Source organism: Callithrix jacchus, chromosome 15, assembly GCF_049354715.1.
Source record: "Callithrix jacchus isolate 240 chromosome 15, calJac240_pri, whole genome shotgun sequence".
Classification (NCBI taxonomy): Eukaryota; Metazoa; Chordata; class Mammalia; order Primates; family Cebidae; genus Callithrix; species Callithrix jacchus.
Window position 1 is genome coordinate 10,980,001 of NC_133516.1, and position 15,809 is coordinate 10,995,809.

Consider the following 15,809-nt stretch of genomic DNA (forward strand, 5'->3'; position numbering starts at 1 on the left):
GTTAGTAGTAATGTATCCATATCAGTTTCTCAATTTTAGCAAATAAATGGCTAATATAAGATGTTAATAATCAGAGAAACTGGGGGTACCTAGAAACTCTGTACTATCTGTTCAATTTTTCTGGAAACCTAAAATTATTCTAAAATAAAATCTCATTTTTAAGGCAAGATAAGAGAGAAAAACAACATTGACTAGATGAGAAAAATGGAAAGCGTATAGTAAGATGGTAGACCTAAGTACTTTGTCAGTAATTACGTTAAGTGCAAAGAGATTAAATTCTTTCAAATAAAAAAACAAAGATCGTCAGGCTGAATTTTCAAAAACTATATGTTGCTTATCAAAGAAAACTTTAATAAAAGGTACAGAGGTGGCTAATGCCTGTAGTCTCAGTGTTTTGGGAGGCCAAGCATGAGGACGGCATGAGACCAGGAGTTGGAAAACAGCCTGGGCAACATACTGAGACCTTGTCTCCACAAAAAATCTAAAAATTAGCTAGACATAATGGCACACACCTGCAGCTGTAGCAACTCAGGAGGCATAGGTAGGACGATTGCTTAAGCCCAGGATTCTGAGGCTGCAGTGAGCCGTGATCACACCACTACACTCTAACCTGGGTAATTCAGCGAGACCCCAACTCAAAAAAAAAAGGGTACATAAAGATTAAAAATGAAAGAATAGGAAAAGATACATCATGTGAATATTAATCTACTATCAAAAATGATTAGTAGGAAAAAGAAACCAGATATATCTTTTTCCATCATTTTACTTTCAATATTTCTGTATATTTACATATAAGGTTGATCTGTGTGATATGTGCTAGATCAGACAGAGTTTAAAACAATAATACTATTGCAAATAAAATGAACATTTCACAATAAGGAAAAGGTCAGTTCACCAAGAAGATAGGGCAATTTGCAATCTGAAACTACCTAGTAATATTGCTTCAATATGTATATAGCAAAAATGAACAGCATTAAGGGGAGAGAGAAGCACATCCACTATCAATGAGCTTTTTAAAACAGCTGTCTCAGTATTGCCAGTATAGGCAGGTAAAAAAGGGGTACGAATATAAATTATCTTAAATATATGATTAATAACTTGAACTTAGTAAATGTAAGTAGGAAACCTCCCCCACCAATGCAGAATACAAATGGTACACGTGGAATGATACAAAAATTGACTGGCTGCTCTACCATAAATTACACCTTAACAAATTTTAAAATATTAAATTGGAATATGTTCTCTGATTACAGAAGGACAAAACTAGAAATAAGTAACAAAAATTATTAGTAGGAAATGTCAATATGCTTATAAATTAAACAGTAAAGTTCTAAACAATTTAAAGATCAAAGAACTAATCACAATGAAAATTAGAATATGTTTTCAATTGAACAATAAATAAAACACAGCATTTCAAAACATGTAGGCTACATACAAAACCAGGTTTGTGAGAGAAATCTATAGCTTTAAATACTTACATTAGTATATAGATTCAGCATTAATTATCTAAGCTTTTATTCTCAAAGAGCCAGAAAAAGAACAGCAAAATATTCCGAAAGAAAATTGAAAGAAGAAAATAATAAACATAAATACAAACTGATCTAGTAGAAAACAGATCTTCGATATAGAAATAAGACAGACATACAAATTGTAAAGTCTGAGAATGAAAGAGGAGATATTATTATAAATAGTATAGATATTTTAAAATTAAAAGATATCATAACTTATACCAATAAGTTTGACAATTTAAGTGACATGGACAAATTCCTTAGAAAATATAACTTACCAAAAGTGACACAAGAACAAATAGAAAAGTTTTCTTTGTGCGAAGTTGTTATTTTTTTATAATATATTTAATTTTTTTTTTTTTTTTTTTTTTTTTTTGAGAGTGAGTCTTGCTCTACCACCCAGGCCTGGAGTACAATGGCACCATCTCAGCTCACTGCAACCTCTGCCTCTCAGGTTCAAGCAATTCTCCTGCCTCAGCCTCCCAAGTAGCTGGTATTACAGGCACCTGCCATCATGCCTGGCTAACTTTTGCATTTTTAGTAGAGACGGGGTTTCACCTTGTTGGCCAGGCTGGTCTTGAACCCCTGACCTCAAGTGATCCACCCGCCTCAACCTCCCAAAGTGCTGAGCCTGGCCACCACGCCCAGCCAATATATTCAATTTTTTAATAGTTATAGAACTATTTGAGTTATTTGTCTTTTTTCATAAGCTTTGAACGTTTAAGCTGTCAAGAAATTTGCCTATTTCATTTAAGTTGTCAAATTTACAAGCTTACAATTGCAAGTGATATTTATTATCCTTTCAAGTCTGCAGGGTTGGTAGTGATGTCTCTTTTTGACACCTGACATTGGCTATTTGTGTCTTCACTCTTTTTTTTCCTCGATCAGTCTGGCTAGAGGTTTATCAGTTTTACTAATCTCATCAAATAACCAGCTTCTTATTTCGATGATTTTCTCCATCGTTGTTATGTTTCCCGTTTCGCTGATTTCTTATCTTTATTGTTTTTCCTTATTCTCTTACTTTGGGCTTAATCTTTTCTTCTTCTTCTATTACTTTACTTTTATGTTTTAGAGAGATGGCGTCTCACTATGTTCTCAAACTCCTGAGCTCAAGCAATCCTCCTCTCTTGGCTGACCAAAGTGCTGGGATTACAGGAATGAGCCACGGCACCTGACCTCTTCCTTTTTTTATTATTATTAAGGTGGGAGCTGATAAAGGACATCTACAAAAATATCATATTTAATGATTAAAAACTGAATCATTTGCCCTTAAGATCAGGAACAACACAAGGATGTCCACTCTCACTACTGCAGATTGAATAAAGCAAGAAAAAAAGAGACATACAAATTACAAGTAAAGAAAGAAGCCTCTCTCTATTTACAGAAACCATAATTTTCTATGTCGAACATCCTAAAGAATCTACTTTTTAAAAAGTCTAGAAACCATGAGTTTTGTAAGGTTTCAGGATACAAGATCAATATTTTAAAATATCAATTGCATTCTATATAATAGCAGAGAAGATTTAGAAATTGAAATTTTAAAGCAGAACTATTTACAGTAGCATCAAAAAAACAACATACTTAGAGATAAACCTAAAAAAACAGTGTAGAAGCTACACACTGAAAAGCATAAAACATTACTAAGAAAAATTAAATAACTACATAAGTGTACTGAGTTGACAGATCAGGATACTCTACATTGTTCAGGTATCAATCGTTGCCAAATAGGTCTACAGATTCAATGCATTTCCAATCAGTATCCTAGCAGGCATTTTTTAAAGAAATAAGCAAGTTTATTCCAATATTTATATGGGAAGAAAAATACAGAGAATAACCTCTTTTCCCACCAGGCATCTGCAGAGTTCCTATACTCACATTTCATATTATCTTTTTTTTTTTTTTTTTTTTTGAGATGTAGTCTCGCTCTGTTGCCCAGGCTGGAGTTCAGTGGCACAATCTCGGCTCACTGCAACCTCCATGATTCCCCTGCCTCAGCCTCCTGCGTAGCTGGGATTACAGACGCACACCACCATGCCTGGCTAATTTTTGTATTTTTAGTAAAGACGGGTTTCACCATGTTGGTCAGGCTGGTCTCGAACTCCTAATCTCATGATCCACCCGCCTTGGCCTCCCAAAGTGCTGGGATTACCGGCATGAGCCACCGCGCCTGGTTCATGCTATCTTTAGGATTTAGAATTCCCCCTAACTAAATGCATTTGCTCTATGCTCATTGCTTAATCTACTGTACATTGGATGATTGTACATTTTTTAAACCACATACAATTACATTTTATTAAAAGCAATGATTGACATAAATACATTCAATTAAAATAATTTTTTGTTTGGCCTGTTGGGAAGAATCAAGAAATTCACATATCAATGTATGAATTTACCACATAACCCTTTTTCTAGAAAAGAGTGTGAATCTATATTTCCTCACTTGTAAGCAATAAAAGTAATGAGTATATTCTTCTTCATATTTTGCACAGCAGCTTCTGTCACTAACATCTGCTGCTCTTTATATGATGCTTATGGGAAGATATGAGCCAGTTATTGTAAGCTCTATGAAAAAAGGAAGATAGAACATGTGTGAACCAAAACCTTAAAATATGAATATCAGGATCCCATTTTTAAAGTACCACCTATATCTTATTTTATGAAGCATTTACTCCGGAGTTTTGACTTTACCTATTTATGTAAATTTTTTTATGTGAATGTTTCTGTGAAAAAAATTAACCACAATTCACATCATTTGGCCTCTTCGCCCCGTACATTCTGCCAGCACTTGCTTGACCCAATCTTCTCCCTCATCCTGTGTGTGGCATGTCTCCAAAGCCTCCTAGAAATGCAGGGTTGATTTCTGCTGCACCTATTTGATTAGCTCATTTTGCAAGTTTCTGGGTCGATGCAGACGATCACAAAGCCCGCTTGGCCAAGGGACAGAAATCAATAAGAAGGGAGACAGCAGGAACGACAGGGGTCGGGTTCAGAAACCTCGCCACACAGTGCGCTGGCTTTGTTGAGCTTCATGGCACAGGCCCATGTTCTGTAAACTTTTCATCTGCACACAAATTGCATTTCACAGCGATACTAAAAGGGTGGGTTACTGATGGTGCGTGTGGGAGGTATGTGCACAAATCCTGTTATCAGATAATGGGATTACCATGCATGCCTCCTGAGCATGCTTTGCAAGTTTACTCCTGAATCTACATATACAGCCACGGGCCAGCCATTTTATAGCACAACAAATAAAATCGCTGCCAAATCACTTTTAAAGTTGCTATTATTGTCATTATTTCTGTCATCACTTCTGAGTTGCGCTGTAGCAACAGCCATATCAAGGTAAGCACTGTTTTCTTCCCTTCCACATTCAAGTCGTCACACCCCCACCCACCCCCATGAACACCAGATCGTTTCTTAGTGTTTGTTCTGAAGCCCATAGAAAATTATAGGCCTTGGGGGAATAAAGAAGAAAAATCAATAGGGAAAAAATACCCGGTATTTTAGCAACACTGATGAGATGTCTTCTACAAAACTTATAACGGAAACACTACTCTAAATGGTCATTGACCATCCATGTTGTCATTGGCTTTGGCATAAGTTTTCACTTAATCTTCGGTTATAGGCAGCACGGGGCAGGATCCAGCTTGTACCCACTTCAGAAATTCATGTCCATGAGTTTGCCCTCTTGCGGCTAAAAAGACCTCATACTGTGCTCCAACTTCACCACCCCAGGTGGAGAAATTGTTCTGCGTGGGGAGACCAGAACATAATCCTCAGGATACGGTAACTGTTGATCAGAATCCCTGAACCAACAGTAATAATGCCCAATCTATCTGTAAAAATAAAACTTTTTTTTGAGACAGAGTTCACTCTGTCACCCAGGCTGGAGTGCAGTGGCACAATCTCAGCTCACTGTAACCTCCACCTTCCAGGTTCAAGCTATTTTGCCTCAGCCTCCCGAGGAGCTGGGATTACAGGTATGCACCACCATGCCCAGCTAATTTTTGTATTTTTAGTAGAGATGCAGTTTTGCCATGTTTGGCCAGGCTGGTCTTAATCTCCTGGCCTCAAATGATCCACCCACCTTAGCCTCCCAAAGTGCTGGGATTACAGGTGCGAGCCAGCATGCCTGGCCAAAAGAAAAACTTTAGGCAGGCAGGAGAAGTGGCTCACCCCTGTAATCCCAGCACTTTGGGAGGCTGAGGCGGGAGGATCACCTGAGATTGGGAGTTTGAAACCATCCTGGCCAAATGGCAAAACCCTCTCTCTCCTGAAAATACAAAAAAAAAAAAAAATTAGGTGTGGTGGTGCACACCTGTAGTCCCAGCTACTCAAGAGGCTGAGGCAGGAGAATCACTTGAACCCTGAAGACGGAGGTAGCAGTGACCCAGTATCACACCACTGTACTGCAGCCTAGGTGACAGAGCGAGACTCTGTCTAAAAAAAAAAAAGGAAGAAAGAAAAACCTTTAGACAAATTAAATTTAAGGAAGTTTAATTGAGCAAAGAACCATTTAAGAACTGGGCAGCCCCTGGAATCTGACGAGATTCAGAGCAGCTCCAGGACAGCCACGTGGTTCAGATCATATTTATGCACAGAAAAGGGAAAGTGATGTACAGAAACAGCTGGATTGGCTGTAGCTCAGCGTTTGCCTTATTCAAATGCAGTTTGAACAGTTGGCCCCTTTGATTGGCCAAAACTGTGACTGGTATAAGAGGTAGGCTATAGTCTTTTACACATCCAGCTAGGTTACTGTTTGCTATGTAAGGAGACACCTCTAAGCTGAACTTAAAATGTGTAGGGAGGCAGTTTTAGGCTTGACCTAATTTTAAAATTCCTCCTTTTTGTTGACCTCCCCAAACTGACTTTTTTTTTTTTTTTTTTTTTTTTTAAGGAATGGGGTTTCACCATGTTGGCCAGATGGTCTCGATACCCTGACTTTGTGATCCGCCTGCCTCGGCCTCCCAAAGTGCTGAGATTACAGGCAAGAGCCACCGTGCCCAGCCAACTTTTTTAAGAGATTTTTTTTTTACCCCTTTGAAAACTTTAGGCATTGATATCACTCTGTCACCATCATAAATGGACTTATTTGGTCTCAAATTGCACTAACAGTGGATTTTGTAAGGTGGGAATAAAGAAACAGAGCAATAGAAAAAAAACTGATTAATATTAGGCTATTTTTTTTAAAGAGTTAGAGGAGACTTCTTTTTTTTTGAGATGTTGTCTCACTCTGTAGTCCACACTGGAGTGTAGTGTCGTGATCTCGGCTCACTGCACCCTTCACCTCCTGGGTTCAAATAATTCTCCTGACTCAGCCTCCCAAGTAGCTGGGACTACGAGCACACACTACCATGCCTGGCTAATTGTTTTATTTTTAATAGAGATAGGGTTTCACCATGTTGGCCAGAATGGTCTCAATCTCTTGACCTCGTTACCTGTTTTCAGGAGAGAAAAAAAAAACTGGTCTGTTTTAGGATGCACCTGCTTCCTCCAAGTTTCCATTAGGTTACATCATATGTAGCATGACTGACTGCATTTTGGTTTGGTTTGTTGGGTCCTAGTGCACAAGCTCAGTCCAAAATAATGGCTACCAACAATTTCGCCATTTTGGTCAAGTTCTTACCTGGGTGAGAATGTGACAAAAATGTAAGGCATAAGCAGCACTGTGTTACCATCATTTCGGGTTTCGAGTCTCAGCACGTCACCCTTAGGTTACGGCGTCCTTGTGATGACACACTTCTTTGAGTCTATCATCCCAGTTTAAGAGAAACCATTTGACATTTTATGGCTAGCTGTATGCACACATGTAGACCTTTTGACATTTTATGGCTAGCTGTATGCACACATGTAGAACTTTTGACATTTTATGGCTAGCTGTATGCACACATGTAGAACTTCTGACATTTTATGGCTAGCTGTATGCACACATGTAGAACTTTTGACATTTTATGGCTAGCTGTATGCACACATGTAGAACTTTGGAGAAAATACAGCACACGGTAAAGTACTATCATGAGCAACAGGAGTATTCCAAGAGCTTGGAGTATGTTCCCTAGCCAGGGTCCCCACTAACCAAACCAAGTGAAATCAAATAGATCAAAGAAAGCCAAATGAGTAGTCTACTCATTTCAACTGAGCTGCTTGCTCATTAATCCCCGGCAACCAAGTCTCTGCAATACCTGTGTGTTCATCCAGGTGCAACAAGAATGTCAGCAAGTGCACAGATTCTTCCATTTCCAGCCAGCAGGTAACCTAGAACATTTCTATTATCTATTACATCTATAGCAAGAGAATTTAAAGAAGTCTGTTATGCAACCATAGTTTTTTTCAGCAAGATCTGCTATAAAGCCTATTAAAAGGAATAATTTTTTTTTTTTTTGAGATGCAGTCTCGCTCTGCTACCCAGGCTGGAGTGCAGTGGCGCGATCTCAGCTCACTGCAACCTCCCCATCCTGGGTTCAAGCAATTCTGCCTCAACCTCCCAAGTTACTAGCTGGAATACAGGTGCATGCCACCACGTCTGGCTAATTTTTGTATTTTTAGTAGAGACAGAATTTCACTATATTGGTCAGGCTGGTCTCCAACTCCTGACCTCGTGATCCACCCACCTCGGCCTCCCAAAGTGCTGGGATTACAGGCGTGAGCCACCACATGCAGCCAGAATAAATTTTTTTTTTTTTTTTTTTTTTAGACAGTGTTTCGGTCTTGTTACCCAGGCTGGAGTGCAATGGCACGATCTCAGCTCACTGCAACCTCCGCCTCCTGGGTTCAGGCAATTCTCCTGCCTCAGCCTCCTGAGTAGCTGGGATTATAGGCATGTACCACCATGCCCAGCTAACTTTCTGCATTTGTAGTAGAGACAGGGTTTCACCATGTTGACCAGGATGGTCTCGATCTCTTGACCTCGTGATCCACCCGCCTCAGCCTCCCAAAGTGCTGGGATTAAGATGTGAGCCACCATACTTGGCCCTCTCTGAGTTTTAATTTGCATGGTCTTGATTACTAATGAGTCTAACTGCCTTTGCATATATTTATTGGCCATTTGGATATTCCTTCTCGTGCACTGTCTGTTCCAGTCTTTGCATTTTTCTATTGGATTGTATTTTTTTCTTTATTGAATTGTAGCTCTTTTTCTATTTGGGATATGAACCCTTTGTCTGTTAGATGTGCTATGAGTGTTTTCTCCTGTCTGTGACTTTCCTTTACATTCTCTTAATGTGCCTTAATATGTCTTCTTATACATATAGTAAAATTTCATCTTTTTTTTCCCCAAGCCCCGTTGAAAAATACCTTTCCCTGGCCCATGAGCATAAAGATATTCTTTTATTTTAATTACTTTATTTCCATAGGCTATTGGGAAACAGGTGGTGTTTGCTTACATGAGTAAGTTCTTTAATGGTGATTTGTGAGATGTTGTGTACCCATAACCTGAGCAGTATACACTGCACCCTATTTCTAGTCTTTTATCCTCGCTCCTCTCCCGCCCTTTCCCGCAAGTCCCCAAATTACGTTGTATCATTCTTATGCCTTTGCATCCTCATAGCTCAGTTCCCACGTATCAGTGAGAACATACGATGTTTGCTTTTCCATTCCTGAGTTACTTCACTCAGAATAATGGTCTCCAATCTCCTCCAGGTTGCTGCAAATGCTGTTCATTCATTCCTTTTTATGGCTGAGTAGTATTCCATCATATATATATACACCACAGTTTCTTTACCACTCGTTGATTGATGGGCATTTGGGTTGATTCCACAATTTTGGTATTGTGAATTGTGCTTTTGTGTATAATGACTTCTTTACTTCTGGGTAGATAACCAGTAGTGGGATTGCTGGATCAAATGGTAGATCTACTTTTAGTTATATAAGGAATCTCCATACTGTTTCAATAGTGGCTGTACTAATTTACATTCCCACCAGCAGTGTAGACATGTTTCCTGACCACCACATCCATGCCAACATATACTGGGTTTTTTTTTTTTATTTTATTGTGGCCACTCTTGCAGGAGTAAGGTGGTATCACATTGTGGTTTTAATGAGCATTTCCCTGATCATTAGTGATGTTGAGCATTTTTTCATGTTTTTCGGCCATTTGTATATCTTCTTTTGAGAACTGTCTATTCTCATCCTTAGCCCACTTTTTGAGAGAATTGTCTGTTTTTTTCTTGCTGATTTGTTTTGAGTTCGTTGTAGATCCTGGATATTAGTCCTTTGTCCAATGTATACATTGTGAAGATTTTCTCCCACTCTGTGAGTTGTCTGTTTACTCTGCTGACTGTTCCTTTTGCCATGCAGAAGCTCTCTAGTTCAATTAAGTCCCCGCTATTTATCTTTTTTATTGCATTTATATTTGCTTTTGGGTTCTTGGTCAAGAAATCTTTGCCTAAGCTAATGTCTAGAAGAATTTTTCCAATGTTATCTTCTAGAATTTTCATAGTTTCAGGTCTTAAAGTCTTTAATCCATCTTGAGTTGATTTTTGCATAAGGTGAAAGAGGAGGATTCAGTTTCATTCTTGTACATGTGGCTAGCCAATTATCCCAGCACCATTTGTTGAAAAGGGTGTCCTTTCCCCACTTAACGTTGTTGTTTGCTTTGTTGAAAATCAGTTGGCTGTAAGTGTCTGGGTTTATTTATGGCTTCTCTATTCTGTTCCATTGGTCTATATGCCTATTTTTTATACCAGTGCCATGCTGTTTGGTTGATTATGGACTTAAAGTATAGTTTGAAATCAGGTAATGTGATGCCTCCAGATTTGTTCTTTTTGCTAAGTCTTGCTTTGGCCATGTGGGCTCTTTTTTGGTTCCATATGAATTTTAGCATTGTTTTTTCTAATTATATGAAGAATGATGGTGGTATTTTGATGGATATTCCATTGAATTTGTAGATTGCTTCTGGCAGTATGGTCATGTTTACAATATTGATTTTACCCATCCATGGGCATAGGATGTGTTTCCATTTGTTTGTGTTGTCCATGATTTCTTTCAGCAGTGTTGTGTTCCCAGGTCAATGGAGATATGATCCTAGGAGGATTGTGGCTATCTCTAGTGTATCATGCAAGTTGTCAGGGAAGTGGGGGAAAGCCAGCAGTCACAGGCCTCACCCAGCTCTCCTGCAATCTGAAGGGCGAGTCTCACTCCCACCGTGCCCCCACCAAGAGCACCAAGTCTGTTTCCAGGCAGTGGGCAAGCTGGGCTGAGAACCTGCCCCAGGCTTCCTGCCCCCCAGCTGTGAAAGCAAGTACAGATTTCCTTTTTCCCCCACCTGTGGAGGCTGAACACTGGAGTCAGGCCCTCCTCTGAATTCTGGCCAGGAGGCTTCTTGGTCAGTTCAAATTGTTACAAAGTTCAGCTGGAGATTTCCTTCTCCCTGTGGTCTTTTCCCAGCACCTCTAGCCGCCCTTCCAAATAATCTCTGTGAGGCCAGGCAGGAATGGCCTGTTTGGGGACCCAGGAGCTCCCAGGGCCTTTCCCGCTGCTTCCTCTACTCCTGCATTTCACTCAGCTCTCTAAATTGACTTAGTTCCAGGTAAGGTCAGAACCTTCTCCCTAAACTAGACCTTCAGCCTCCCTAGTTAGGGGGTGTGTTCGGGGACGGACAATCTCCTTTTCCCACCTCCACAGTTTGGGGGCTCACAGTATTTGGGGTGCCTACTGGGTCCCACAGAAACAGTCTGCTTCCTTCAGAGGGTCTGCGGGTTCTCTCAGGTTTCCTGGTTTATTCCTGCAGTTGTTCTGGAGCTAAAATTAATGATGTGAGCCTCTACCCACTGCTCCGTTTGTCGCAGTCAGAGCTGCAATCTAGTCCTGCCTCCTGTACTGAGATATTCTTTTAAATCATCTACAAAATCTTTATTGTTTTGCATTTGACATCGAGAAGGTCTACTTTTTGCCTAAAATAGAGTGTAGATTATGGGTCATGGTGTAGATTATGGGGCCAATATCTTTTTTCTTTCTTTTGTTTTTTTTTTTTTTTTTGGTATTATGGCTTATTTGTTCTAGCATCTTTTATTCTTTTATTGAAAAGATAGTGTTTTTCCTACTACTCCACAGCCTTCCTTGTAATCAATATAATTAATTCATAAGTATATATATATATATATGGGTCTTAAGCTTTCTGTTTTGTTCATTTCTCTATTATTAAACCAAAATGATGCTTCATAATTACTAATGCTTTTACGTTCTGGTATCAAGTAGAGAAAGTGTTCCCACATTAGTCTCTTTGCTCAAGAGTATCCCGACTGTCCTTGGCCCTGTGCGGTTCTAAATGTTGCGATTTGTCAAGTTTTACACACACATGGAGAAAAACATTGTTGCTATTTTTGACTGGGATTACATCGAATCTGAAGATTAATTTGTAGAGAATCAATATTCTTTAAATGTTGGGACATCAACTTCTTATACATATTCAATTATTTAAGTGGCCTTTATTTTCTCTAATCAAGTTTTACTGTTTTCACAAGGGTTCCGCACATTTTTTAAAGATTGATACCTAGGTACATGACGTCTTATGCTATTTCAACTGCTATTTTTATTTCATTTTCTAAATATTGAGTGCTGATTACAGACTTGCAGTTAATCTTTATACTGATTTTGCACCCACTGCTGAATTTGGTCATAAATTCTAATCATGTATCTTCTAATCATAGATTCTTTTGGATTGTCTGAGTCACAATCACAGCATCTTTAACTAATGACAGTTTTGTTTCTCTCCGATCCTTGTATTGTTTCCCCCCACCCCGTCCCCTTATCTTATTGCTCTAGGGCTGAGCTAAAATTCTGAACAGAAATAGTAGTAGTGGCTTCCTTGTCTTTTGTCTGATGGTCTCATTTGTACCCATGGAATTTTGGTTTATGGAGGTGACTGAGTGACAGCACAGAGAGGTTAGTGCCACTGAGGAAGAATGCATTTTCCAAGAAATGGGGACATGCCACGCCACACAGGGCCACGTGAGAGCACCAGGCGTGGTCAGGAGGCAGTGGCAGAAGCAGGGGAAGCCTAGGTCGGAGCCTTTGTTAGGCTCCTTGGAAAAGGCCAGGCAGGGCAGAGTCAGTTTAGGAATGGCAAATCTGAGTAAAGCCGGCAGGCTTTGGGATACAGGGAGCTCTCTAGCTGCCTGGTACCCAGCCTGGGATGACATTGGCATGGTGTGTGAGAGTTTGATGAACGGGAATGGTTGGTTTGCATTGCAGAGGCCTGCTCCCAATTTGTTTATTATTTTGAGAAATTAGCTAGCCCTGGGAAGGCAGTATCTCCTTAGCCAGTAAGAAGTCAACACATCATAAGATACAGAAAATAAAAACATGATAAACACTGATCTAAGAGAGAAAGCTTCCAACACTCCATCCAGGTTGTTTTGTTTTGTCTTAGACACCCTCTATCCTAAAACAGTTCTTTTCTGTTCCTCATTTTCCAACGGTGTTCTTCCTAATTATGAACAGAGGATAAATTTTATCAAATATTTTTTCCTTTATCAATTGATTATGACTTTCCTCATATCTGACAATATGAATATTCACATTTATTGAACTTTTAATGTTAAGCGATATTTTTATTTCTGAGATTATACACAATTTGCTCACTTTATATATTATTAGATTTGGTTTGTCAACATTTCGTTAGAATCTTCGCAACTGTACTTATAAGTGAAATTGGTCTGTTTTTCTTTTTTTGTACTGCGCCAATTGGCTATTGGAACAAGGTTACATTAACCTCCTGCAATCAATTGAAAAATGTATCTTTTTCTTTTTTAGTAAGAAAGAGTTGGCTGGGCGCAGTGGCTCACACCTGTAACCAGCACTTTGGGAGGCTGAGGCGGGCAGATCACTTGAGATGAGGAGTTTGAGACCAGCCTGGCCATCATGGTGAAACCCCGTCTCTACCAAAAATATAAAAAATTAGCCGGGTGTGGTGGCACACACCTGTAATCCCAGTTACTCTGAGGCTGAGGCAGGAGAATTGCTTGAACCCAGAGGCAAAGGTTGTAGTGAGCCAAGATCACACCACTGCACTCCAGCCTGAGCTACAGAGACTCAAAAAGGAAAAAAAAAAAAAATAGCCAGGTGCAGTAGCTCATGTCTGTAATCCCAGCACTTTGGGAGGCTGAGGTGGGTGAATCACTTGAGGTCAGGAGTCTGAGACCAGCCTGGCCAAGATGGTGAAACCCCGCCTCTACTAAAAATACAAAAATTAGCCGGGTGTGGTAGTGGCTGCCTGAATGAAGGAAAATCACTTGAACCCGGGAGGAAGAGGTTGCAGTGAGCTGAGATTGCACCACTGCACCCCAACCTGAAAGGAAGGAAGGAAGGGGAGAAGGGAGGGAGGGAGGGAGGGAGGGAGAGAAGGAGAGAGGAAGAGAGTGGGGGTGGGGAGAGAGAGAGAAGGAAAGAAAGAAGAAAGAAAATTGGCATTTTTTTCTTTGTTTGGTATAACTGTCCAGTTAAGCCTATCAGGCCTCCAGTTGTCTTTGCCAGAAGAACTTTAACTGGGAATTCATTGCTTTAATAGTTATAGAAGTATTTCAGTTTTCTATTTTTTTGTATCAATTTTGATAACTCAGTAAGTTTGTGTCAGTTTTTGTATGTTTGCGATTTTTCTGGACATTTCATCTAAATTTTCAATTTTTTTGGCATAAGCCTTTTCATATTATCCTTTTATCATCTTTTCAATGCCTGCAGGATTGGCAGCTTTTGTTTCTGATATTGTTTATTTGTTCTTTCTTTTTTCTAGATAAATCTCATCAGAAGTTAATCAGTTTTTTTAGTCTTTTATAATGAGTGTCTTTGATTTTGTCCGTGCTTTCTGTTTATTAATTCAGGTTCTCATCTGTATGGCCTCCTCCCTTCCAGTGTCTGTGAGTTCACACTTCTGTTGTTTTCTAACTTTTTGAGATCGATGTACAGCTAAATAAATCTGAACCTTTTCCTTTCTTAATATATACATTTAAGGCAATACATTTTCTGTTAAACTGTTCTAACTCCATCTTTAAAATTTTTAAAGGTACCATTTTTACCATTATTCAGATAAAAGTATTTTCTAATATTTCTTATTTCTTCTTAGACTCGTGGGTTACTTAGAAGCATACTGAGTAAACTCTAAGCAAATGAAAATTTTTTATTAATCGTTTTTATTACTCGATTAATTAATATTAAATATTAATGTATTTGATTGCTCTAATACATTGTACTATATGTTCCATATAATTTCAGTGCTCTTGTATTTATTTAAAACCTTATTAAATGTAGCTACAGATGTAGTGGTGGCTCACATCTGTAATCCCAGCACTTTGGGAGGCCAAGGCAGGCAGATCACCTGACGTTGGGAGTTCAAGATCAGCCTGACCAAACTGGAGAAACCCTGTCTACTAAAAATACAAAAAAAAATTAGCCAGGCGTGGTGGCACATGCCTGTAATCCCAGCTACATGGGAGGCTGAGGCAGGAGAATCACCTGAAACTGGGAGACAGAGGTTGCAGTGAGCCGAGATCATGCCATTGCACTCCAGAAAGAGGGAAACTCCATCTCAAGAAATAAAAATAAAAAACCTTCTTTGCAGCTTCTGTGTATTGTCAATAATTGTATATATGCTGCATGACTTTTTGAAAAGAATATGCAGTGCACAGTAATTGGTGCAACACTCCGTGTCTATTTGGTCAACTATGTTAAGCATATTGCTCATGTCATTTATATACCTCCGATTGTTTTATTAATGAGTGAAAACATGTATTGAAATCTTCCTTATGGTAAACTTATTTCTTCTTGCAATTTTGCCTGGTTTTGCTCTCTACACGTAGCTATTGCCAATAAAAGCAAGTACATTTAAAATCGCCGTATCTTCCTGAGGAGCTTAACTTTTTACCATTGTGAAGCAAAGCCCTTTAATTCTAGTAATACTTTTTCCCTAAATTCTATTTTGTGTGATTTTACTGTAGCTGCTCCCGTTTTAAAACAAACTGGGGAGGGAAGAGGGGTAAGTATTTCACTTTCCGTCTTTCTGTATCATATCATCTTATCCTTTACGAATATAGATTTGGAAATATCTGTATTTGTAAATAAATATAAAAGATTGCTTGAAAATATATATGTGTGTGTATATATGTCATACATACAATCCCAGTGATCACTGTCGTCCTAGAGTTGTATTTGTCTCCTTGCTGTGTGCCCTCTGTTTATCTAACACCTCCACATTCCTTTTTCCTACTGTCCTCTCTTGCCTTTTTGTGCAGTGATTACTTGGGGGTTTAATTTGTTTTGTTTTTATTGTGCTGTTTTCTCTGTTAGTTTGAAAGACATATACTCTTTTTT